Source organism: Mus musculus, chromosome 7, assembly GCF_000001635.26.
Source record: "Mus musculus strain C57BL/6J chromosome 7, GRCm38.p6 C57BL/6J".
NCBI classification, from domain to species: Eukaryota; Metazoa; Chordata; class Mammalia; order Rodentia; family Muridae; genus Mus; species Mus musculus.
The window spans coordinates 34,807,884-34,835,010 of NC_000073.6; the positions used below are offsets into that span (position 1 = coordinate 34,807,884).

The window sequence follows — 27,127 nt, forward strand, 5'->3', positions numbered from 1 at the left end:
ATGGACCAGAGCTCAGGACCCCAGGGGATCACAGTCTCAGTGAACAAAGGGTCCTCCCTAGCGTCCCACAGGCCTCATCTCAACAATCTCACCATGTCCCCTCCCAAACCAATTCCTCTGGCACTGTGGCTCTGACCCTGGAGGCTCACTGTAACTTCCTTCTCACAGGCCTCCCCAACCCACAGCAGTTAGGTGAAGGAAGTTCCAACTCCTAACACACTCGGTCTTGAAGGCACCACATTGCCAGGTCTCCAGCCACCAGTGGTCTTCTTCATTTTGCCAGTGTCAAGTGCAGAGGTCTTCTCACAACTGGTGGCCAGAACTTCCTCCTATGTCCCTTCAGCAGGGACCCTTTTGCAGGCTACTGGCTATGTTTACTCTTCTCATTTCTCTGGCATCCCTTCCAACTCTCCTGGAACATACCAACCATCATACCAACCATCTCAGCAGGAGAGGCATTTATTTCCTAACCCCACCCACCCCCAGGCTCCCAGTCTAAGACAGCTGCTCTCCCTCTCTTGTAGGGCTCATAACAACCTAGATATTTATGCTAGGGTCACAACTCAGTGGTAGAGCACTTACTTAGCACACACGGGGTCCACTGCAGTAAGGGAACAACCTGGGCACCCCTTGTCAAGCCTCGACTCCCATGGGCATCAGTTCTTTCTAATAATGCCTTTGCCTGGCATAGACTGGAGAGATGAATGACAGAGAAGTCTCTGTCCCACAAGGGCAGGGACTGCAGCCCCTTTCCTCACCTTGTCTTCAGGGCCTGGCACAGTGACGGACATCTCATACATACTCAGTCAACACTCACTGGGGGCTGAATGAAGGAGACAGTCAAGCGGGCCGCCCCTGGGAGTGTGAGACAAGAGTCATTTGACTCCACATTTCAGTGATGACAATTGTAGCGTAGCTCAAATAAATGCCATTCACCAGAACGGGCTGGGTTTGGCAGGAGACGGATACCATACCCTCACTGTCACCAGACAACACCCCCTGCCCAGCACCAGCTCCACAAAAGTAGGGTCTCCTAGGTAGGGAATAAGAATGCAAGCCCCAGGCTGCATTTCCTCATCAGCCTGGGAAGGCAGCTGTGTTGACACCCCCAGGCCCCCATCGGAAATCTGGTCCTCTGTGATGCCCTGAAAGGTAGTTCTGAGGGTAGGCCCAGGGCTGTCTACTGCTACACAGCCCTTCCCAGATTCCCCAACAGCGTTAAATGCTCTTCTGAATTCCTAACCACCCTCGATCAAGTCCCAGCGAGTCTGTCTACAAGCCGAGATCACAAATGACAGGTAGTTTCGCAGAGGGCAAAAGTCACAACGTCTTTACACTACCGATTTGTAAGTCACATCCTCTGCCACAGTGATTTACTGACCAGAGGGTCACTTACCCTTCAGCCAATAAGAAATGAGCTGACGTCTCCAGTATCATCTGCCACCTGAGCTCAGGCAGCTGTCCCCAGGTTACCTGAGCCAGTGAGTCTCCTCTATTTGGGGGCAGCTTTTTCCTTGGGAGGAAAAGACGCAGCTGCTCTCAAGCCAGACACGTCTAGAAATGGGCTCCAAGGGCAAAGCACCCAGGATCCTCTGGTCACCACCGTGTCCCAGGGAAGCTGCCCACCTCCAGCAAGCGTCCTGACACTGAGGCCACATATGCACACAGGCAACACCTTTACTCATCTGTTTTATTTTTGGCCATTCCCTCTGCAGAGCCTTCCTGACCTCCTCCGGCCAGCATTATATAAACCTCCTTTTAGAAGACTCATTTCCTTCTGATTAACACAGAGGCTGGGCAATGGTTCCCTATGTTTACTGACTATAATTTGTTCTGCTGTATGGGCAAACCAGAGAGGTGGGAATACATGGGCACTGAAATGGGTATCTGACTCCAGGTGAGAAGCAGGCAAGAGGCAAGAAAGTCAGATGGCAACCACACCTTCTCTGCCCCCATCAGCCCTCCAGGGGCTACAGCGGCATTCTCCCACCACAAACACCAACACAACAGCAATCACAGCTCTGAGCACCAACTTCTCTTCTATCAGCAAAACCACAAAGAGCAACGGCTGGAGCGAACTCAAGGAAAGTACAGAGAAGCAGCCAGCCCCATATTTCCAATCAGAGACATCTGATGTTGCCCCTTGGAAGTGACTGGAAGGTAAATTTTGAGATGAACCTGCCAAACATGCTTGCCCAACACCATGGGGCTAGGGGTGGGGGTGGGGGGGATAGTTAACTGAACTTTCCCAGACTTATTAGCTTACATAAACAGAGATTTGAATAAATGTTTAAAAAATGAAATTCCCTTGGTACTCTGTAATCAGTAAATGTTCATTATGGAAACACAGCAAATATGCATAAAATTTCCCAAACGATATTCCAGCTACAAGATAGAAAAGGCATCTCAAGCAGAAAACATCCTGGGTCAAACAAACCAGCTCTTCTCTCCTGGCTGAAGCCGGAGAAAAATAGATTTCATTTTGCCCACTCAGGGAATTTATAAATGAGCACACACACACACACCCCATCCGTAACTGATTGATGTCTTTCTATAAATAATTAATCATTGACCTTGCTTTGAGAAAGCCTTGACTTTTTAAATTTGGGGTCTTAAAAAAAATCAATAGCCGGGGACCATAATTCACTCCCACAAAGTCAGATTCCTGGTAAATAAATAAATAAGTTGTACCATTCATGTGTCCCAAGTGACTCCACCAAACGATGGGATGGGGTCAGACTTTGAGGTTTTCTGTGTTCAAATGCGATTGCGATATTGATCAACCCGTTTTGATTCAGTCTTTCCAGGGTCTGAATGGCACCTCTGCTGTGTGTCACTTCTCGGAGACCAATTTGCCGGAGCCTCCAGAACGTTTCCACTCTCCTCAAGAGCCCCCCCCCCCCCGCAGCCTGCCTGTGGGTGGTGGGATGGCTTGATTAAGAGAGAATAGGTAAGACGGTGCGCATCTGTAATCCTGCCTTCCGCGGCTGAGGTCAGGTCAGCTTGGATGAGACCCTGACTAAAAGAATAGAAAGCTCTCCTATGAGAGCAACCGTCCCTCCCTCATTCTTTCCAATATCTCTTTTGGGACAGGGACAGATCAGGAGGTGCTGTGGTGGTAGGTAATTTTTAAGGAGAGTTCTTCAGGGCAAAGGTTGTTTCGTACTAGGGTGGGACTGAAGACAAGGCTTCCTACCTACCAGTAAACGGTCAAGGTGAACCCAAAGAAAGTAGGCTTAGTGGCAGAAGCTCAAGCCTGTGAGTGTGGGGGAAGGTGGGGAAAGAGTTAACCTGTCTTTTACCCCTTTACCCACCCCTGCCATCTGGAGCTACATCCTTGCCCCGAACTGAGTCTCCCACTTGGCCTGCTGCCTGGCTACATCCATAGATACAGAGAGCCCAGAAGCCTGTTCCCCTTAGAACCAATCACGCTTAGGGTCCTGCTGGGAGGCGGCTTAGAGATGCATCTCCGGTGATGCCGAAATGGCTGCAGGACAGACTGTTCCAAGATCCAACCGGTATGTCCGAAATCCAGGGCACAGTTCCCCGACTGTTACAACCCCAGGTGAGGGCCGAAGGGCCCAGAGACAAGATATACAACTAAAGTTAGGGTTTGGAGTACTGCGCGGGAAATAGAGAGAGGTCACTTGATGCCCAAGCGCCACCTCTGACCCTGCCCAAACCAGAGAACGTACATTCTCCTGGCCAGGCCATAGTATGAGCAAAACAGCCCCACGCAGCAGCTGAAGTTGCAACAGCCGCTAGCTAGGGCTGAGCTCGGTCCCGCTGTAAAGCAGATCATTTCACCATCCCCTACCCTCAGCCGCCTGAGGCTCCGACTCCCGCACTCGGGGACACACGCATACACACACCTCCTTGCGATCGCTGACGCACGCACACTCGCCGGGAGCACAAAACAGGCCGGGGCCCTAGAGAGTTGAGGGGTGGAGATGCGCGCGATGGAGCGCGGGGACACCTTGCGTCTCCTGGTAGGGAGCCAAGGTCGCTTGTAACTTCCCCTTTCGCCCTACGCACCCCAACTGGCCTCTAAGTCCCAGTTCCAAGCGCACACCAAAGCCTCGGCGCTCTGGACGCTCCAGCCCGGCCCTCGAGCACTCGTCGCTCAGCGCCCAAAGCAGCTTACACGCACCCAGCATCCAGGGTTAAGAAGAGGAGCGAAGGGTCCTGGAGGCGAGCCCTAGGAGAGAGAGGCAGTTCCCAGGCGCGGAGAAAACCAAGAATCCAAAGTCTAATTAAAGTTCCCACTCACGGGGGCTGGTCCCCAAAGTATCGCCAGACCCAAGCACCGCATGCCCCAACAGCACCTGCAGCTTAGGACTCTGAACCACGTCTAGTGGCGGGGTTTGCGCTCAGAACAGTCCCGGCATCATCCTGGGATTTCCAGGGACAACCCTTCGGGTGAACTATCAACATAGAGAGGGAACAGGGCGCAGCCACTTACCTGGCACAGCCAGCGCTCTCCAGGCCACGGGTTCCTCCAGTCCGGCGGGGTTCTCGGCGGCGGGAGAATCTTCCCTCCGGAGCTCTTGGGAAGCAAGAAGGATCTCCGCCCCAGTTCGGGCCAGGCTGCGTCTTTTTCCCGGTGTAGTCCAAGGTGCGGGGAGTGGGCGATCGGCGTAGAGTCGGCGACCGGAGCGCGCGGGAGAGGTTGCGGCGGCGTGCTCCTATTGGATCTTCTGCACCGGGTGCGTCCCCCTGTCTCTGCCGCCACCGCCCGGTCCTGTCTCTTCCCCGCGGTGCCACCGGATCCGGCTCACGCGCCGGGAAGGCTCCCAGCGAAGTGCGAGCGAAGCCTCCGGCAAGGCTGGAAATAGCGCCGCGCCCGCCCGGCGCCCCGCCCCCAGTCCGGGCCCCGCCCCACGGTGGAAAGAGGCGATCCCGGTGGCAGGGCAGAGATGGGGGAAATCTCTTCCCCGATCGCTCAGCCCTCTCGGGAGCTCACGGGCGCCACGCCCACGCGCGCTCTGCGGCTTCAGCAGCCCCACTGGCCGCGCGCTCTGTGGGAGCTGCCGCTGGGCGCGGTCGGGAGGCAGCGGGGGGGTGGGGCGGTATTGGCGCGGGCTGCGCCCAGCTCGGGGATCCCCGAGTGCTGGACTCTGGTCTGCCGCTTGACTCCACTCCGCAGCTTCTTAGCTGCCACTGCCCCAGTGGCGACACTGAGTAACCCTGCGCTGACCTAGGGAAAAAGAGAAGGCGCTAGCAAGCAGGGTCTTGGACCCAAAGCTGAGCGGCCGCGGGGCTTGCAAAGGAATTGGTGCGCAGAAAAATTCAGGTAGGTTCCCAGACTACAGTACGCGTGGAATTTGGACAAGGCCTGTCTCTTGTTGGCACTCACCACTAAATTTCTGGGTCTCAGTTAACCACAAGTGCCCAGTGAGCCGGATTCTCACTTAAGAACTTCATCCTTAAGCGTCGGTCTGGCACCAGCTTGAGGGCTGAAGCAAGCAACCTCTCCCCTCCCTCCAAACCCAGAATAAATGAGTGGGGAAACCTCCTACCCACAGCCACACAGTACAAGTGTAGAACCGGGACTCGGTTCCAGGGCTGTGGATTCAAATCTTGATTTTTCCAGAGAAGAGAAGCCCCGACCTGCAGGGGGCAATCAGACACTAGAAGGGAAGGCTGGGTGCGCATCTAGCAACCATTCTCAGCGGTGCCAACCAGTAAACAAGCCTGGTCTTGAAGGGACATACAGAATAAAATTAAACAAAACAAAACAAAACAAAACTGAAAAGAAGCTTCCAGTAAAACAGAGCGGTGGCTGTGGCCTCTCCCCTCCCTGAGTGGACTGGTTGGTTGGTTGATTGGTTGGTTGGTTGACCCAGCTCCATCCCAGATGGGTGATGAAGCTAAAGACTGAGGTGGATCTGTGGCCTTTGAGTGACCAGATAAGGGTGTGGCAGCCCTGATAAGGAGCAGAGATACTAACACTAGAGATGTGGAGGGCAAGGGAGCCTCTAACACTAGCAAGCTTGAAAGGCCTGAGTGGTAGTTGGGCTTCTTTAATGACTGCTGTGAACTCAGAGTATCCAAGGATCCTCTTCAGGGCAAGTGAGTTGGCAGTCAAGCATATGGTAGCCTTCCCTTCCATTGTTTTTGTTTTGTTTCTGTTTTTGAGATAGGTTCTCTCTGTGTAGCCCAGGCTAACCATGAACACATGATCTTCCTTTCTCAGCCTCCAAGTGCTTGGGTTACAGGCATGTAACACAACACCCAGCTACCTTTTATCCCTTTTTAGTTTTGCAACAATGAAGTATGTGCTACAAGATGCCACTAAGGTGCTACTGTCAACAATTCTGGGTGGGGGTGGGGGTGGGGTTGGTGGAGCTGGGGTTGGCCCAGGTATCCCGGTTTCAAAGTGGAATGCCAGAGAGCTCAAGATGGTCTGAGGCTCCGGCTGTGCTGTGACCTCTACAGCTCCTCTGGCTGTACAAGCTACTCGTGGGAAGGAAGGTGCAAGTATATGTCCCCTTAGTCAAGTTCAGTTGAACATAATGGATTTGAGGGACAGGAGTGGAGAGTCGGGAGGATTGGGGCAGTAAAAACCCCAAGCTATAGCCAAACACTGTCAGAGCAGAGTAGAAAAGATAGAAACAAAGAAGGGGATGGGTAAAAAGTTACCTGCCTTCCAGCCAGCTGGTCCCCGTGCCTTTGTGGCTCCTCCACCTCCAAAGGGCCACACCACCCAGAGTCCTGGCCGCAGCTCCACTGAGCAGTTACCAGTGTGGTTCACATCTGCAGCTAGGCCTGAGCTATCACAGGGATTTGGTCTCAGGAGCCTGATGGTCAAGAGAACCTCTTGAGCGGTGTGCACCCTTTGGAGGGTAAGTACACACACACACACACACACACACACACACACACACACACACACACACACACCTATTCATGTCGACCCTCATGCACATGTTTGTACACACTGGCCAGTGGGGAGATGATGGAAACCTCCATCCTCAGCCCAGTGTCTTTGGACAGCAAGTGCCTTCATAGAAGAAGTTTATACAGCTTTATTCCCTAGAGCCAGTCCACACAGGCTTCCCTAGGACTGGAAAGCACAGTCGGTCAGTCCGGCCATGGTAGCTGCCCTGTGTGTGGCAATCCTCCTGGGGAGGGTGGTTTTTCCATTAGCTTCTCCAACTGTACTTATTAGCACTTATTTGCATCTAATATCCAGGCAGATACTGAGAGGAATCAACACTGCTCCATGCCTTTGACACTCCCCGAATTTTTGGCTTTTTTTTCCTCACCCCTAGTTCCTTCTTATTTGCAGAGGCCCTTGGAGGAAATCCCCAGAGGAGACCTGGGGTCCCTGGCAGGGACAAGCATGAGTTTTCCTCTGGAGATTTGCTAAGGGCTGCAGTGCCCTTTTTTGAAAGTCAGGCTCAGCCTCTGCAGCGCGGGAGGTGGAGACACACTGCAAAGCCCAGGCATGAAGCTCTGTGCGCGCTTGCGGGTTTTGATATGTGTGTCTCCACCAAAAGATTTGTGGCAAACACATCTCTTTGCATCCCAACTAAGGTACAAAGCCACTTTCATTGGATGGCCTGGTGAGTTCACAGTCTCAGCTCCCAGAGCTGCTGTGGAAGAGGTCCAGAGCCTCGCAACGAAAGGGAGGAGTGGGAGGGCCTTTACCTATGGGCAAACTCCTTGCTCCAGTTCTGAGTTGACATCTTGCTTCCCACAGCTACCCTGTCTGCCAGTGGGGAGTCCTGTCTTCCTTTGCCTAGAACTGAAGGTGATAAAGCTAGGAGGCCAGGACTGATAAGTCTCACTGTGTTTATAAATTCATAGGTAAAACTGAGTGTTGAGTCCTAAATTTTATGCTGTAAGAAGAAAAGGGGCAAGTGCTAGGGATATGGCTCAGTGGTAGAGTCCCTGCCTAGAATCCCCCAGTGAGGGGCTGGGGGCGTGGCTCAGTGGTAGAGCCCCTGCCTAGAATCCTCCAGTGAGGGGCTGGAGGTGTAGCTCAGTGGTAGAGCCCCTGCCTAGAATCCTCCAGTGAGAGGCTGGGGGTGTGGCTCAGTGGTAGAGCCCCTGCCTAGAATCTTCCAGTGAGGGGCTGGGGGCGTGGCTCAGTGGTAGACCACCTGCCTAGAATCCCCCAGTGAGGGGCTGGGGGTGTGGCTCAGTGGTAGAGCCCCTGCCTAGAATTCCCCAGTGAGGGGCTGGAGGTGTGGCTCAGTGGTAGAGCCCTTGCCTAGAATCCCCCAGTGAGGGGCTGGGGGCGTGGCTCTGTGGTAGAGCCCTTGCCTAGAATCCCCCAGTGAGGGGCTGGGGGCATGGTTCAGTGGTAGAGCCCGTGCCTAGAATCCCCCAGTGAGGGGCTGGGGTGTGGCTTAGTAGCAGAGCACCCCAGTGAGAGAAAGGTTTGATTCAACAGTCTAGTGCTTCTAGAATTTATCAGTGAGGAGCTAGGGGTGTGGCCTTGGAGTAGAGCATTTACATAACATGCACAGGTTTTTGGGTTTGATCTCCAGGACAGCAAAATTAATTGTAGTAAAACTATGTGCTGAGGTTGGTAGCCCAGGCATATAATCCCAGCCCTCAGAAGGTTGCAAGTTCAAAGCCATCATGGACTATGAGTCCAGTTCTGGGCCAGCTTGGGCTACTTAATGAGGCTTTATATTAAAAATCAAGTAACAAGCCAGGTGGCAGTAGCACAAACCTTTAATTCCAGCACTCGGGAGGCAGAGGCAGGCAGATCTCTTTGAATTTTAGGTCAGCCTGTTCTACAAAGTGAGTTCCAGGACAGCCATGGTTTTTAATCAAGAGAAACCATGTCTCAAAAAGCAAAACAAAACAATGTGTGTGTGTGTGTGTGTGTGTGTGTGTGTGTGTGTGTGTGTGTATGAAGTAATAACAACAAATCAGAAAAGAAACAGAAATCAGTACTGGACTGCCAAATGGCTTAGGTTCTTTTTCCTGCTCCTGGTGACCCATGGAAGAAAGAAGAGAAAAATGGGAACCCAACCGGAGTATTGTTATGGTTCTTCTGGTGCTAGTGTGAGCTGGGTGGTCTCCAAAACCTCTTTTACTCCTTCCCATTTCCTGATTCCAAAGGCATGGGGGACAGTAGGCCCTGCCTGTGGAGTGAAGGTCATGAGTGCATATTGGACACAAGTGTACTAGAATTGTGTGCTGTGGCTGACCTGCCCTAAGCCACCCGAGGCCAGACCTCAGGGCATGGACTATCTCTGCCTCAAGCATGTGGCCCTTTTGTGGCGCCTTTGATGACTTCCATGTTCCCCTAATGTGAGCTCAGTGGGCAAATGGCCAGGGATAATGAGCCAGGCGACTCTTCCTTGGCAACACGACTGAGGTCGCCAGCTGCATCGTCTGAACTGCTAGCATGGACACCTAGCCATAGCCTTCTCTTCACAAACCTTGTCCTCCCTAATAACTGAGAGTAAGTTTGGGCCCAGGCCCTTGACGTCTGTTTAAGGCCTAAGTTGTGGACCCTTGATTGAGAGCCCCTTCTAGGAAGAAAGCTCAGAACTAAGTCTCTTAGCCACCTTATTGGGTTAAGTATTTATCCCAGGTCGTTTCCCACCATTTCCCTTGATTTCTGTCACCCTTAGGTATGCAAGGAGTTGGGGGTGTTACGCTGTGTCCCTCATGTTGCCTTGCCTGGAGTTCCCAGTGTTAGAAGACCAGTGAGTCCCTTGTGTTAGTGTTGGTAGTGGACGGGGAGCAACCCCATGCCCCATGTGCCAGGTACCCTTTGGCCTCATGCATAGAGTCCATCACAACAGTGAGGACAGACACTAGGGCTGGCCTGATCCATTACAGCAGGATGTGGGTGGCAGCCCCTTGCATCTGAATGGACGAATTAGGAGGCAGATCAGGCCCAAAGGTTCCACCACCTCCCTAAACAGTGCCACTAGCTGGAAACCAAGTGTTCAAACATGGGAGTCTGTGGAGGGACATTTTATAGTCGAACCTTAGCACCCATATACCTGTTCTGATTTCTGAAACTTCTCCATCATTCTGGGCATAACAATAGATGCTCTTTGTGGAGCCAGAAGGAAAGCAGAAGGACCAGCTACCTTGAGGAGGCAGCCCTCTGGGTTTCTAGGAAAGGATACATTCTTAGACATGGCAAACATTGCCATGACAGCCTTGACCCCCTTCTCCCTCAGTTTAAAAGGAGCATGTTGACCCTATAGCCCAACAAGGATCTAGGCCTCATATCTAGCCTCTCTATTTAAAATAGGCTCAAAGCCAGCTGGCTCCTTTATTGAGGGCTTGCCAAGTTCAAATTTATTTTGATGCTTAATGCTTTAAAAACAACCAAAAAAAAATTGCTGTGTAGCCTAGGTTAGCTTTGAACCTGTTATCTTCCCGACCCAGCCTCCCAAGTGCTGGCCACCTGCCTGGCTCAATGCCTCTTACTTTAACAAATAATACCACCACTGGGGCTGGTTAGATGGCTCAGTCTGTAGAATCATGTGCTGCATATGATCTTGTACCCCACGATGGGAAGAAAGAAATGACGTATGAAAGCTATCCTCGCACCTCTACACGTGTGCCAAGGTGCACACAAGTAAGTGAACACACACACACACAAGTATATAAACAAAAACAACCACTGGGGTGTCTGATGCTGGTCAGCCCTCAAGTTCCCAGGGTCCTCCCAGTAGTTCAGCTGAGATCTCTTCCCTAGTTCTATCCATGGAAGCAAGAGGGGGCAGCTAACAGGAAGTGTCTGGGGGAGGGAGGAGAGTCCAATATACCCTCCATCCAAATGATATTGTCTACTTTCAATGCCTTTTATTCTGAGATAAAGAGTTTAAAATTTGAGAATGCCTACCTGACACAATTCAGCAGATGCTGTTTGATCTGGACCACACCAGTTCGGTGTTCACGTCATGTAGGGCTGGGCTCAAGCTTGCTTTTTTCCCTGTCAGTCAAAGACAGTATTTCCAGCTGGTAGACGGATACCTCCCCTCCCTGGTCTAGGCAATGGATTTTGACACCTCTTAACAGGGGGCTTATGTCTGTGCATTTGACTGTGAATGAGCTCATTACAAGTAGTTTTCTCTATTCAGTCAGGCTGGCTTGGCCACCCGTCTCTCTTTCCTGCTTATATGTTGTTGGTCACTAACCAAGGTAAGCACTACAGTGGGGAGATGACTATGTAACAGGAGGATGCGGCACTTGGTTCTAAATGCTCTCTAATTTGGAGAGCTTGTTAATTCTCTGGACTGCCTTCTGGCTTAGCCCGGATTGGTGGACTCAGAGGCCTTTTATGCAGAAAAACTATAAGGGGGTCTGCTTTCTCCTGAATTTTCGGGGGGGGGGGCTGACGGGGACAGCGGGGCCTCGTGGGACAGGCTCCCATCCCCAGCAACATCAGCTGGGCATTTCAGAGCTACAACCTCCAGGCACGACGGCTTAGGCCCATAATTCCAGCACTCACTCGGGAGGCAGAAGCGGGAAGGATGTGAATTCAAGGCCACTCTGGCTACACACAGAGAGCTTGTCTCGAATACACATGTGCACTCCTCCTCCCACGTTCCAAGGACCTCTCCATTGTGAGGCAGCAAAGGAGTGGGCCTTAAGTATTCTCTAAGTTCCCAAGACAGCTAAAAGCAATTTTTTTCAATGCAAACTTGAATGCTGTTCTAAATTTAATGCTTAGTATTAAGCATCAGGCTTGGAGATGTTTGAGAAGAAAAGATGGCTTTGAAACGAACAAAAAAATATTTCCAGTGGAAAATTCCAGAAACATTTATCAGATGCCAGCAGGGACATGCCTTTGGGTAGGCCGTGCACACTGTGGCATCCTTGCCTCAGTGGTAAGAATAATGGCTTAAAACTACGCCATAAAGGCAGAGAACATGAGGCAGTGTCAAGGCCAGGCTAGAAGGACCCCATTGCGCAGGCGTTTCAGACCGTGAACGCCTCCCTCAGAGCCAGAAAACAAAGTTGCCATTGGACTGATCAATGACTTCTGCCTCCAGGCAGACACCAACGTTCTCCCTGGTGCGGTGGCTTGGTTGGTCTCCAGGTTTGTTCAGAGCCTTTAAGCACAGGCAAGTGGTGCCATGAAGCGCGTGGGCAGCCGCAGCCGCGATGGAAGCACAGCGGCAGGTACGGCCCTGCTCCACGTGGTCTGAACGAGTGGTATTTTCACACTGTGCTCGGAGCCCACACAACACCTGGCAGCAAGATTCATTCCACCGCAACAGAAAACAAAAGCCTGGTGGAGGAAGGCATCCAAGGAGACGAGACAGGGAGAAACCCATCCGCCAGGCCAGGCCGAGTACAGGACCATGAATATTTGCCACACTAGCAGCCCCTGTCATCTCAAACAGGAGAAGCCTTAGAGTGACACCTGATGCCTTATTCTAGAAGCCTATATGGGTTTATTCCCTCAAATGTCCCAAGGTTCTTTTTTTTACACTGAAGATGGGTAATGTAAAAAATTACCGCCAGCCCCTTCCATCCTATGCCTGGCAATAGCCGAGAGCCTGCCACCTTCCCAAGTGGCTTCTCAGCTTGCTAAACCATACCCTGGTGTGCAGAAGGTGTCAAAGTCGTCAGGCAGGTGATGAGACCTGCAGATGACGGATGGAAGAGAGGTCTCCAAGTTTCTGAAGATTTCCTAGGGGACACCCCTGTATCCCTTGAAAAATGGAACTCTAGCATTGAAATAAATAAATAAATAAATAAATAAATAAATAAATAAATAAATAAAGGCAGTGGTGCCGGAGCCAAAACAAACAGTTACTATGTTGCTGCTGAGTTCTCCCCAAGCTCAGGAAACTTCATCCTGCAGGCAGAGCCCAGGATGCCCGGAGTTCAGAACACTGCCCAGTGGCGTCCTGTCTGTAGCCATGGAAACAGGGAGACAGTCGCCTTCCTGTCTGCTTTCGTTCAGGAGACATCTTGCTGTCAGCAGTATTTAAAGTTCACTTTAGAAAGCAAGGCAGTTCACATCTCCTCTTCTGACACCAGGCAAAAAGCCTTATGGCATGAAGGTAGCCATCAAGATCCCAGCATGGAGCCTGTAGCACCGGGCTTGGCCATCTCCCCCATCCCTGTCCTCACTCAGATGGAGCACCCTCCCTGCTGGGGCTTTAGCAGTGGTGTCTCTGGTTCTCAAGAGTCCACTGTTAATGCGTGCTTCTGTATTCATACCTTATCCCAAGATTCAGGGAGCAGGCCACAGGCACAAGTCAGCTTAGGTGTGCAGACATGACTTAAAGGCCCAGGCACAAGCTAGAGACAGGCTCTGGGTGAGGCCCAGCTCCCTGCACAGGTGCCTGTACCATCTGTCCCCAGGACAGGTTGCCTAGCCAAGTCTTTGAGAATCTTCTACAGATAGGATAGCAGGATGCCAAAGTAAAAAAAAAAAAACAAAACAAACAAACAAACAAAAAAACCCACCATTAAGAAGGAAGACAGACAGACAGATAGGCAGGCAAAACCTCCAACTGGGAGGCAAAGCAAACTGATAGTTAAAACTATCAGACTCTGGCTTAGTAGTGGCTAAGTTACATTCCCTGGGATTAGGGACCCAGTGTGGCATAGGCCTGGACCCATATTCATTCTCGACAGGACTCATGTCCCCAGAGAATAGGAAAGATAATAATATGCATTTTGTGAAACACTAAGGATATTCTGGCAATGACAGACAAAAGAACTGTTGCTTCATACTCAGAAAAGAACAACACACAAAAGCAAAACAAACAAACAAAAAACAGAATTGGCAGTTAAACAATTGCCGGATTCTGGAAGACAAGCCTAGTGCTAGAAAAGTCAAGGTCCAGGGGAAGGCGTTTGTCATCCGGGGCCTGAGAGAATAAGAACGTTGTCAACAAGGAACAGGCTCCACCAAAGGCCATGCAAATGATTAAGCTCGCATTATCCCAGTTTCCAAAGTCATCAGCAGGTAGGTAGAACAGGCCAATGCTATGCAAGCACAGCAGTGTCTGTCTGTCTGTCTGTCGTAGGCTGTGGTCTCCCCGACAAAGGCACCACGGGCAAAGCTTCTGAGAGGGACCCCAGAAAGCACATGGCAGGGCATCAAGCTTTGACAGAGGCAGGGACATCTCAGGAGAGAACTGTGCCCTGGCGTTGAACTTGAGTCTGATGCAGGGATCCAGGCAAGCATCGGACCAGTCCACCTCAGAGTCCCAATCAACACACAACACTACCCCAAGGACTCAGTGTGTTTTCTCCTTTAATGTGATTTTTTTAAAGCATCCTGAGTTAATGGTAGGTTATGTTTGGGGTGGGTTTTTTTTGTTTTTTTGGGGTTTTTTTTTTTTTTTGGTTTTGTTTTGTTTTGTTTTTCTGGTTTTTCGAGACAGGGTTTCTCTGTAAAGCCCTGGCTGTCCTGGAACTCACTTTATAGACCAGGCTGGCCTCGAACTCAGAAATCCGCCTGCCTCTGCCTCCCGAGTGCTAGGATTAAAGGTGTGCGCCACCATGCCCAGCTTGATTGGGGTGTTTTAAAAATAGACAGCAACAATGAATGGTAGGGGCATAGATTTGAATGCACCTCTAGTAAAGACCGGACATACCAGCAGGCTAGCCAAGCCAAAACCCTACAGAAACACCTAAGCAAAGCTAGCAGGCAGCCAGGCATGGTGTCACGCACAGGAGGCTGAGGCAGGCTCGGGAGCTGGAAACCATGCTGGACTGGATAGTGGGTCCCTGTGTCAAAGACTAATCCTTAGCAAGGTCCGTGGCTACTGTGCTGGCTGGTTTTATGTCAGGTTGACACAAGCAAGAGTCATCTGCGAAGAGGAAACTCCAGTTGGGACAATGACCCCATAGGATCGGGCTGTGGGAAAGCCTGTAGAACATTTTCTTAATTAGTGATTGATGGGGGAGGACCCAGCCTGTTGTGGGTGGTGGTGTCCCTGGGCAGGTGGTCTTGGGTTGTATAGAAAAGCAGGCTGAACAAGCTGTGAGAAGCAAATAGGAATACAGCACTCCTCCGCAGCCTCTGCATCAACTCCTGCCTCCCACTTCCTGTCCTGATGTCCTTTGATGCTGAACTGTGATGTGGAAGCTTAAGGCACATAAACTCCTCCCACATGGTGTTTCATCACAGCAATAGTAACCCGCACTAATACTGATACATATGAAGAAAGGAAGAGGTGGTGCTTGCCGCCCTTGACAGCAGGCCATCTCTTCTTGGAATAGACAATAAGTATTTACCGAAAAGCACAGGGTCCTACTTTGAGAATGCTGGCTGGGGTCGTGATTTTCTGGTTTTTGTTTCTGGTTTGTTGGAGCTACAGATCTGAACCTAGATCTCACACAAGGTGAGTACATCCCCAGCCCTCTAGTTAGTTTCCGTTTTAGTCAGTGTCTAAGCTTTCTAGGCAGGCTTTGAACTTGTGATCCCCCTGCCTCAGCCTCCAAAGCAGGTGGGATGGTAGGCCTGTACCACCAGATGTGTCTATCCACCGAGGGGTTCTGCTTCATACAGCACTGTACATGTGCAGTGGCTCCTCAGTGGGAAGATCTGAAGAGGATAGATCATCCCCACCCATGAGTCTCGAAGCTATCTGGGTTTTTCTATGCAGACACTAGGAAATAAATGACTGAATGAAGAATCACAATTGGATAAAGGGAGCTTTGGATGTAGCTCAACGGTAGGGCATGCTTAGCATATGCTTGCCCCTGGGTTCAATTTGCTAGCATGGCAACAAATGGATAAATAAATAAAACAGGAGCAACAAAGGGGGAGAAGATTCAGGTAACGGGAGATATTTTTGTAAGAGCCAGAAATTTCAGAAAACAGGCTGCCATTTTTTTTTTCAACACTGCCAGGAAAAAAAAAAAAGCCAAAAAAGAAACAGGTGCTTTGTGAAGTTAAAAAGGCTCTCTGGAACGCAACCTCCTTGTAAAACTTCAGAAAAATTAATTTCACCTTTGCAGAAGTGAGAGTAACCATAAAGGACTCAGATTCCCCTCCCTTGCAAGGTGACTTAATGAAGGGGAGATAATAAAGAGGGAACCGCATCCCCGGGGGAGAAGGAAAAGATGCAGGAGAGAAACCACACCTACAAAACAAAAGGCTACCAGGGAGCATGCCAAGAACACACACAGAGAAATCAAGACAGTGACATCAGGTCTGAAGACCCAGCAGAACTCCACAAACAGAAGAACCCAGACCTGGAACCACAAATCCAGGGAGGAGCCGGCTTACAGGGGAAAAAGTGTTTTCTGAAATGGGACTGGGCTAAGATACAAGAATGAATGAACACGACAGATAAAGCCTTAGAAGAAATTAGAAAGAAAGATGAGAGGTGGGGGGATGTGCAAAAATCAAAGAAACAGATGTCACCCAAAAGATTAAAGAGAAAGATACAAATTCTGGAGGAGGTCGAAGTGATTCAACACAGAGACAATAGAAATCCAGGACGAAAGAAAATAAAAAGGGAAAAACCAAAGTAAAGGAGAGAACTCACTGGAAGCTGCCGTTCAAGAAAGCAGCCCAGAAACAAAAAGAAAGCCACGGTTTGAAACTACACATGGAAAGGTCATGTAGCATGTGCTCTGAGAATACTGACCCAGAGTGACCCACGCCAGGTCACAGTCTCTTAAAATGATGGACCTTTAAGGAAAAAGAAAAATCTTTTGAGTATCTAAGCAGTAAATCAAACAAACAAAACAAAAAAGCCACAAAGCACAGGAGCTAGAGAGGGGTAAGAAGCTGAAAAATGGTCAGGCCATTTCTCATTGCAATGCTATGCAGGAGGAAATAGGGGGACATATTTCTGAAGCCAGAGAAACCAAAACACATGAACTAACACCTTATATCTAGAAAAATGCTTACAGGCACGTAGGGAAGAACTTTGGAAAGAGTGCTCCTGTGAGTTCTTCCTGAGGAATTTTCTAGAAAGTTAATTTCAGAGAGCCCAAAATGATTAGGACAGTATCAACATAAAGAGGTAAATATTCGATAGATATGTAGTTCTAGAATTAAAAGCCAGGAATAAAGGGCTAGCAAGAAAGGTGCTTGCCTCGGTGACCTGAGTTCGAATCCCTGGGTTCCAACACGGTGAAAGGGAAAAACTGACTCCCAAAGGTTGTTGTCTGACCTTGAGTACATGCGCGTGCATACACACACACACACACAAACACACACACACACACACACACACACACACACACACACACACACACAGCTGCTTATATTATGAATGCTAGTTATGTTCCCTAAAAAGCTGTTTTCGCAAGAGGGTCTGCTTGTAGCTTCTGGGAACCTGCCCCCAGTTGGTTCTGGTTGGTAAATAAAGATGTCAGCAGCCAATAGCTGGGGAGCACGGACAGAGGCTGGATTTTAGAATTACCCAGACTTAGGACCTGGAGGAGAGGAAGGAGAAAGGCCATGCTTAGGAGGGTGTGGAGAGAGGAGAGACACAGAGGTCATCATGGGGTAGAGGAGCAAGGAGGGCACCCAGTCTCTGGCCCAGATGGCTGAGAGCAGCCAAGATGGAACACAGAAATTAGTAAGCTGTAGCTCGGGAATTATTTGGTGGGAGGCAGATTCTAGCAGCATGGAGGTTAGGCAGCCACCCAGCTGTTGTGCTGCATAAGGCATATTAAAATGTAAAGGGTGTGTGTGTGTGTGTGTGTGTCTTTCATTCTGGAACATAAACCACTGAGGCAGGTAGGACCCCATGCCAGGATTTATTAATTAATAATTAATACAACACAAATACACCCCAATGGAAACAGGAGTGCCTGAGGATTGACAAGAATATAGCATATACGGAGTGTGTACTCTGATAATGCAGACATAATGTAGCTGTCCATAAATTGAGGGATAAAAGAAGGAGAAGAGCATATAGGGAAAAAATGAACTATTTTCCATGGTGCTGTTCCTTGACATAGCTTTACGCTTTACACTGACCACTCTCTGGGTGACAGGAGGTAAAGCAAGTGAACTGGGCCTTCTGAGTCAGTTGTCTTCTGTGTGTTGGAGACCAGCATGCTTGGATGAGGAAAAGGAATTCGAGTGTACTGTGGTTGGGGTCTGAAATGGCTCCCTGTGTTGAGTGGGTGGCTCTGAGTATTCATGGCTTTTTGCTTATTTGTTTGTTTGTGTTGAGAGTAGGTTATGGAAATTTGGGGGAAGAAGAGCCTAGTTGGAGGAGGTAGGGTAGTAGAGACGGGACTTTGAAAGTTAGCCTGGTTCCCCAGTCCTTTCCTCGCTCTGCACTTCCTGACTAGCATGAGGCCAGCAGGCCTCCAGTGGTAATGTTCAGCCTCACACAGGCCCAGAACTGATAAAGCCAGGTGACCGTCAGTTGAATTCTTTGGAGGCATGAGCTAAAATAAAGCCTTTATTCTTCTTGTGCCCTGCATTTGGTCACCACTGTGGAATGAGTAAGTAGAACAAGGTATCAGAAAGAATTTAAACAACCAATAATCTTGAGTTTGAAATGGAGGAATTATTATATGTGCATTAAAGCTTTAAAAATGTGTGTGTGTGTGTGTGTGTGTGTGTGAGAGAGAGAGAGAGAGAGAGAGAGAGAGAGAGAGAGAGAGAGAGAAAAAGAGAGAGAGAGAGAATGCAGTACCCACGGAGGCCAGAAGATGGGGATCTTGCTCCCTGGAGTTGGAGTTACAGCTGGTTATTAGCTGCCTGGTGAGGGCTGGGAATAAAATTCTGGTTCTCCGAAAGAATAAGAAATGCATTTCTCTAGCTGAGCCCTTCATTAGGCATTTATTATTTATTTCCTTATTTATCTATCTTTTTTTTTTATGTGTGTGTGTGTTTTGCCTGCATGTACGTCTGTACACCACATGCATGCAGTGCCTGTGGAGGCCAGAAGAGGGCAGCACCACATTCCAGTTCCAGGGGTTATAAGCCACCTCATGGGTACTGGGAATCAAGAGCAGCCATTTGCTCTCAACCCTTAGCCACCTCTACAGACTTCTGTTAGGGTTTTGTTGTTGTTGTTGTTGTTGTTGTTGTTGTTGTTGTTGTTGTTCTGGTTTTGTTTTTTGTTTTTTGTTTGTTTGGTTTTGTTTTTAAATCCAATTGCATTGAACTTTTAGAGCAGCCATAGGGTCTAAATGAAGTCAACTGGAAAGCCTAGTTTTCATGTGTCTTCTGCCACAGATTCACAGCACCCCGCACCATCAATGCCCCACAGCAGTGTGGTTTGCTCACTACAACCAAGTATCAGCATTACAAGACATCAACCAAAGCCCATGGTTTACACTGAGAGTCATACTTCGCTGTACGTTTGTGGGTTACGAAATGTAGATAAAAGTGTGTATTCACTGTTACAGTGTTGTTCAGAGTAGCTGTGTCGTTTTCCCTCCCTTCCTGCTCTGCTTGTCCATCCCTCTGCACCACCAGAGACCCTGGCAACTCCTGGTCTTCTCTCTGTCCTTTATAACTTCGTCTTTTCTAGAACATCGTATAGGCGGGACCCTACAGTAGATACTCTTTTTGGAATGGGTCCTTTCACTTAGCAATGTGCATTTTGATTTTCTTTCTCGAACTTTCCTGGGCTTGCCAACTTATTTCTTTTTATGTCTTTGGGTAGTCTGGATAAATATCTGATGCATCGATATTGTCTCCCAGTCTCTGCCTATCTTCTCATTATCTTGACACTTAACAATTTGTGGGGGGGAAAAAGAGAGTGGATGGATGGGTGATGAACAGACAGATAGACAGACAGATTCTACAACAGTGCAAGGCAAGACATCTTACAGAGATGGAAAGGTTTGGAAGACACCCTAGGTCAGGCTAAAAGGCATAATGTGGTGGTTTGTATATGCTTGGCCCAGAAAGTGGCAGTATTAGAAGGTGTGGCCCTATGGGAGTAGGTGTGCCCTTGTTGGAGTAGGTGTGTCACTGTGGATGTAAGCTATAAGACTTTCATCCTAGCTACCTGGAAGCCAGTATTCTGCCAGCAGCCTTCAGGATGAAGATGTAGAACTCTCAGCTCCTGCTGTACCATGACTGCCTGCATGCTGCCATGCTTCCTGCCTTGATAATAATGAACTGAACCTCAGAACCTGTAAGCCAGCCCCAATTAAATGTTGTCCTTTATAAGACTTGCCTTGGTCATGGTGTCTCTTCACAGCAGTAAAACCCTAACCAAGACACATGAGAAGCACCCGTAGGGCGTTCACACTGGTCAGCCTGAGACCCATCTGTACATCAGTAAAGATTTTAATTGTAGCAGATTGAGCCCCATCAGATATGATTCAGTCTTTAATTCCTAAAAACACTCTCACCTTTCAGAGGATGAAGAACAAATGCATTCTTTCAAAACAGCTAAGTAGACTTAGTGATTCACACCTTTCAATCCAGTACAGTGGACTTGGAGACAGGAGGATTGGAAGTTCGAGGCCAGTCTGTGCTATATGGTGAGACCTTGTCTCAAAAACAAATCTGGCATGTGGCAGAGAAGAAGCAAGGGGGTTATACTGCCTTTAACGTGTAAACCCTACCACTGGGTAACTCACTGGTGAACGACAAAGAGTGGAAATGTCTTACAGAGTATTAAAGGTGTCTCGTGAAGACATGTAGAAAAGTCTCCATTTGGGTTTCCCCAGGGCATTAGTGGACTAATGCATCAGGAGACATCAGGGAGTCACATCACACATTAAGAGGTGACTAGATCCTCCTGCACCCCACACCTGTAAGGACTTGATAAACGGGGAGACCCTGGTTCTGATCCAACCCCTGGATCCTGCACCACTTTGCAGGAGATTCAGATTCGTACCTTGAGCCTCCCCCAAGTGTGTCAGTCAGAGGAATCTCAGAGCATCAAAAAGGCTCAGATGCTTCAACATCTAAGTTGTAAGAAAGGCTTGAGGGTGTACCTGTAAACTGAGAGGGACTCCAAAGACTGCGAATGCTGGAAAATGATCAGACTCTATGCTGGGTGTCTAGGGGGGCACACTCAGGACTGTGTGTGAGGAAACCATTCAAAGTAGAAGAGAGAGGACACCCAGAGCAGTCAGGAGAGCATCCGGAATGGTGGTGTGTGCCTGCCATCCCAACACATGGGCAGCTAAGGCAAGATAGATGTGAGTTCAAGGCCATCTTGAGCTCAAAAATATAAGCAGAAAGTCAGGTGAAGGGCTTTGCCACGGGACTGTTGAGACTGGAAGGAGGACTTCTGGGGAGGATGGAGACATTTCATCCTTGATCTATATGGTTATTATTATCATTGCCCAAGTTATACCTCTGTTTGGCCTTTTTCTGTCTTAGCCTATGATGAATATATTTCTTTTCTGCTTTTATTAGTTGAGAGTTTCATATAATGTCTTTTGATCATATTCGCTGCCATCCGTCAACAGCACCCAGAGCCACCCACCCCCATAGCCACCAAACTTTGTGTCCTCAGTATTTTACTTTGTTTTGTTTTGTTTTTAATCTATCAAGTTAAATTTGTGATGCCTTTATACTTTTGGGTGTGGGACTGTCCACTGGAGCATGGTCAACTTACTAAGGGTAAGGATTAAAAAAACCATCTCCCAACTGGCAGCTGCCAATAGCTCCTCGGCTGTTGGTTGGATAGTGTGCCCTTCTCCCCTCTCCATGCTGGGGGTTTTGTCTGGATTGAGTTTGTACAAGTCACTGTGTGCGACTGTAACTGCTACAAATTCTTAGTTTTGTTTGTTTGGATTAGGGGTTTTGTTTTCTTGTTTTGTTTGGGTTTGTTTGTTTTTGTTGTTCTTGAGACAAACTCTCACTGTGTAGCACTGGCTGTCCAGGAACTCATTGTCCAGGCTAGCCCCAGACCCACAGAGATCCTCCTGCCTCTGCCTCCCAAGAGCTGGGATTAAAGGCGAGCACTGCCACACCTGGCCCTGTTGTGTCTGGAAAACATTTTTTTTTCTATGTAATTGGTCATCACCTCTGGCTTTGTCACTCTTCCCTCCATCTCTTCTGCAGTGACCTTTGAGCCTTGGGAGGAGGCAATGTGATATAGATATCCGGCTAAGGGGTGAGCACACGAACGTCTTTTATTGTCTGCACCTTGACCAGGTTTCTGTGTTACTCCACATCTAGAACCAAAAGGAAGCTTTTTTGATGAGGGCTCAGAGATGCATAGACGTATGGGAATACTGATAAATCATACCTCCTGATAATTTACTAATAAATGCATTTATTTATAAAAAAAATTGAAAAGTATATTTTTATTTTATGTGTACGAGTGTTTGCCCATGGCTGTGCACCACGCATGCCCAGTATCCAGGCAGGCCAGAGAGGGCGTCAGTAACCCTGGAAACTGGAGTTACAAATGGTTGTGAGCTACTATTCAGGTGCTGAGAACAGAACCCGGGTCCTCTGCAAGATTCTCTTACCCAGTGAGCCATCTCTCCAGCCGCCAGTATTTCTTAACATTTGTTCTTCAGTTCACAGCTTATTCCTCATTCTGCACACACCAGCAGCGACGGTGGCAACAGTGACTGAATTCCCAACATGACGCCTTGGACCACTTAAGATGCAGAGTTTCTACCAGAACATAAGGTCTGGAGGCCACAGAACACACTTGCATGTTCGATGCTGAAGTCCCAGATGAACCTAACAGCTCAAGAAGTGTTAGTTGAGTGAATATAAAGTAGAGACCAGACTCAGGATTCTTCCCTATATTCTGTGAAATGTACCCATCTGACCCCATGATGAAGGTCTGGCTCCCTCTTGTCTCTGAGCCAACGACATTTGCATAGCTAAGGTCATTTCATGGTTCCTTGGGCCACCTCCCCGCCCATCATCTGGACCAGGTGACAGAAGAGCCCCAAGAACTTCTCTGTTCTTCACAACCCATCTATAAAGGATGTCTTAAAGTCTCCAAAGGAGACCAGATAGGAACTGGTTGAGCCAGGAGTGGGGTAGGGCAAACCTGTCACTTGACCCAGAGTCTGTTGACACTTCTGTGACACAGGGTATATGGTATGCTGGGATGTGTTTATCTTTGTGGCCAGTCAAGGAACCTAGTGATGCTGGTGAGCTTTGGTGCCCAGTACTCCTCCAAAATACATCAGGGAGAGATGGTACCTGCTCTCTGTCTCTAGTGGGCGGGGGGGGGGGGGTGGTGTCTTCCATTTCTACCTCCCATCCAGGCTCTCAACTCTAGGTCCTTAGACCCTGTCCTGGTTTGCTTTGTTGCTGTGATAAAACACTCTGACCAAAAGCAAATAGGGTTTGCTTTATCTGATTCTTCCAGGTCACAGCCGGTAACAGCCGGTCACGGAGGAAAGTCAGGGCAGGAACTCAAGGCAGGATCCTGGAGGATGCTCACTCTCCAGCTTGCTCATTGGCTTATGCTCACCTGGTTTTCTTATTCAGTCCAGGACTACTCACCTAGGGATGGTGCCACCCTTAGTGGGCTGGGTCCTCCTGCATCAATTAATAATCAAGACAGACCTCCCCACACATGGTCACAGGTCCTTATGATCTATAAAGCTGACCAGGACAGAGCCCAACACCATGGGGATTCCAGGAGTACCTTCGGACAAATACACAGGGCTACTTTCATTCGAGGTGATCCAAATTTAGGACACGTTGGAAAGGCAGCGTCCACAGATTGAATTATGGAGGTGAGGGGGCAGGGAAGAGGGGAGAGAGAGAGAGAGAGAGAGAGAGAGAGAGAGAGAGAGAGAGAGGGAGACTGAGTCATGTTTCTCTTAGGTAACCCCTTCACCACCGGTTAAGTACAGTAAACCTATTTAAGAGTGTCCCCCAGGAAGCACAAACTCCATTTCATTGTGCCATATAATCCCCAGTAATGGGAAACCGGTAATGAGGGTACCAATGGCAGGTGCAAAAGGAGGTTTTACATCAATAGAACATTCAATTCTAATTAATCTCTTCACAGCCAACATAATTGAGTCATCATGGGGACCACCGGACTCGCCCCCACACCCCACTTCACAGTTGCCTTTGATAGCCAGCCCTGCCTCTCCTCTGCTGTGTTAGGATCCCTCAGGAAACAAAGGCGAACCCACCCGTGCCGATAGCATCTTAGGCAGTGTGGGGTTGCAGAAGAGTCTCTTTATTTCCATCACGGAGTTATTACTGACACGGAAGGCCTCCAAGCAGAGTCTCAGAGGCCTCCCCTCTGTATGTAAATAGCATCCTGGTTTGTTATTTATTTCTCGCCTCTCTCTTTCCTCCTCTGCCCCCAGGGTTGTTTTTTCTTTTTTCTTTCTTTCTTTTTTTTTTTTTTTTTCTTATTCTGGGGACATCACAAGGGTCGGGTCTTTCTCTGCTCTCACACCACTCTCCACTTTAGCAGCATAAGAAAGAATTATGGGGCTGGTGAGGCTCATGCCCGGAGTGTGGGTGTATGTCTTGTTGGCCTCTGTCCTCCCAGGTGGAGGGGATAATTCATGCATGGGTGACAGCCAGTTTAAAAGCGGTCCCTGTGAAGCCTCAAGAAAATGCGCAGACTTCATAAACTCCCGGTATTGCTTCATCTGATCCATTTCCTTCGTAGCTTTCTTCCCCTGATGCTAAACTGCAGTCATCGTCAGCATTGAGCAAAGTCGCGGCAGCCTAATGTACGGAGCAGCTCTGTTAATTAAAACGCTCCTGCCATGCTGGTTTTCCAGGGCTTTTACTCTTCAGCAAATGTGAGCACACAGCCAAAATCGGATTTCAGGCCAACTCTGAACAAGCCAAGCGGAGATGGGTTGGGGCCTACCCACCAGGGAACCAACATATAGCATTGTAGAGCTACCTCAGTTCTTCCGAGGGTGTCTGAGGATGGTGTCCCCTGAGATCTTACTGACTCCCACTAGACTCCACCTCTTGATGGTCTTGGCTCCTCACAACAATGCCACACTGAGATCTAGTGTCCAGCAACGACGTCCCACCCTTAGCATTGTGATTTACCCCATTCTGAAGGGTTGAAGACTCCTCAACTCCATCATCTCATTTGTATACCATGGAAAGTCCCAAATTTTAAGCTGTACCTTGGAGCTGAGGTACCCATAATTTCAAAATAAAATATGAGCAGCATGGGGCAGGACAGATGGCTCGGTAGTTAAGATTGTGTCCTGCTCTTGCAGAAGACCTCAGGCCACTTCTCTAGAGACACAGCTGTTCACAGTATCCTGTAACTCCAGTGGATTCAGCGCCCTCTTCTGGGCTCTAGGGGCCCTGCACTCATGTGTGCATACTACATACTCATACTTAAATATAAAATCTTTGAAAAAAAAGAAAGAGCAACTTGTAGGATTCATCACCTCCGTTTCCTAGCTGCAGATGTAACATGACCACCAATCCCTGTCTCCTGCTGCCATGACCTACCTGCTCACCGCGATGGGTTGCGCCCACAAACTGTGGGCCCAATAACCCCGCCTCCAAGCATCACTTTTGTTTGGATAGTTTATCACAGCAGCAGGAAATGGAAAAAATATATATGTATGTATATAATAAGTAACTTTATATCAAGGACAATGTTTGGGTGTGGCACTTCTAAGGAGAAAATTAAATTCTTTGTCCTGTGTACATTTCACAGAGTTAGTATGTATATTGAGTATGGTTGTCAGGCAAGAGGCTGGACTCTGAAGAGGGCAGGGGATACCAATATGTAATGAGAGACTCAGACAGGATGACCAGGTAAGTCCTTACAAATTGCTAAGTGGGCCGTGTCCAGGACAGGAGTGGTGTGGGGTGTGATGGAGGACATTTCATTAGCATGGGGGCCTGAGCCCCTGTGAACCCAGGCAATGCAGAGAGAAAGAAAGCGCAGAAATGAGGCTGAATCAACCACATTGTACAGACTGGGAAATATAGCTAACTTTATATATATAATATGTATGTGTATATATTATATATTAAACAGACATATTATATAGTATATTATATACATCATATATACACACCTACATCTATATAATAATAATTAATATGTGTGTTTATATACTATATATGTATACACGTATACATATATGTGTATTTATATATAATATATTAGGTACTTATATATTATGTATATTATATAATATGTGATATTATATACATATTATATATTATGTATATATAATTCATCACATATTATATAAAATTATGTATTATACAACAAAATTATTTATTATATAATCATATATATAATAAATATAATCATATATATCATACATATTATATGTATATGCATATTATATATTATATCATACTCGTGTATATTATATACAACATATAACATACATATTATACATGTGTACATGTATATATATTATGCATGTATCATATACACTATGCACATATAATATATTATATATAATTAAATTTCTTGTTTTACAATTCAAATAAAAAGGACAGCTTGCTGCTCTGAGCATCCACCTTATTTGGGGGTCAGCCTCTTTTGCTTCCGGTAGATCTGCGTTTCTGAACTGTATAGGTAAAGCTCTGAACACTCCCTGGTAAGCACATCACCAGGCAGAGCTGTGACCATCCAGCTCCAGAGAAGTAACCCAGCCCACCCAGCAGCCTGCTGCCCACATCACCAGTGACCTCCCCTCTGCTATCTACCAATCCAAAGTCCCGAGTCGTAATCCGGGGCTGCATTTGTCTAGAGCCATTCACAGACCCTAATGTCCCGGAATTCAGTGTCCCTTTGCATTGTCTCCGATCCTATAAACCCGAGTGGGATTTGGAATATGGCCCAGAAAGAATCCACCACTTGAACTGGATTCCTTTATTGCAGTTTGTGATCGGGATTTATATTGAGGATTGTCATATCCCTAGACATTGATTCCATTAAAGTCGTAGGAAAATCCTTATTTTTAAATGTGCACCCCTCTGTCCAGATCCCTCACAGAATCCCTGCTGCTTCCCATCCACCTGGTCCCAGCCCTGCCCCTCAGGCCCGGCTTTTTGCCTGCTTGCACACTGCCAAGGTTTGTGGCTCCTGCTGGGAGCAGTGGGTGTCCTTGCTCTGAGGCTGAGCATCTTCTCTCGTCTCTGATGGAAGCCAGGTCTTGCTGTTCTTGCTCCTCTGCTCCTGAGTGGAATGGATGTGGAGGACAGCGTCTGACAGCTGTTCTGAGGGTGCGGCAGGGAGAGTGGGAAGATGCTGGCGCTCACTGTCTCCCTGGCCCTTCCCATCCTCACACCACACTCTGGAGGTCCAGCCATCTCCAACCTGTGGGTGAG

The 27,127-nt window shown here is 48.4% G+C and overlaps 1 protein-coding gene and 1 long non-coding RNA gene across 5 annotated transcripts in view; one reads left to right on the forward strand and one right to left on the reverse strand.

Annotated features, from left to right (window-relative positions):
* Chst8 (carbohydrate sulfotransferase 8) overlaps positions 1-4,828 on the reverse strand; it is a 138,244-nt gene extending 133,416 nt beyond the window's left edge. Inside the window, exon 1 of one of the 4 annotated variants that reach the window (NM_175140.4) lies at positions 4,463-4,828. The gene's annotated coding sequence lies outside the window, so the exon portion shown is untranslated. Of the gene's footprint in view, positions 1-1,396; positions 1,421-4,150; positions 4,174-4,462 lie in introns of those variants that run through there. The other 3 variants (XM_030242955.1, XM_006540339.2, XM_006540341.1) reach the window with 3 other exon arrangements.
* Positions 4,825-27,127, forward strand: part of Gm38987 — a 31,472-nt gene continuing 9,169 nt past the window's right edge. The window contains exon 1 of the long non-coding RNA XR_881950.3: positions 4,825-5,293. This is a non-coding gene — a long non-coding RNA (predicted gene, 38987). The remainder of the gene's footprint in view (positions 5,294-27,127) is intronic.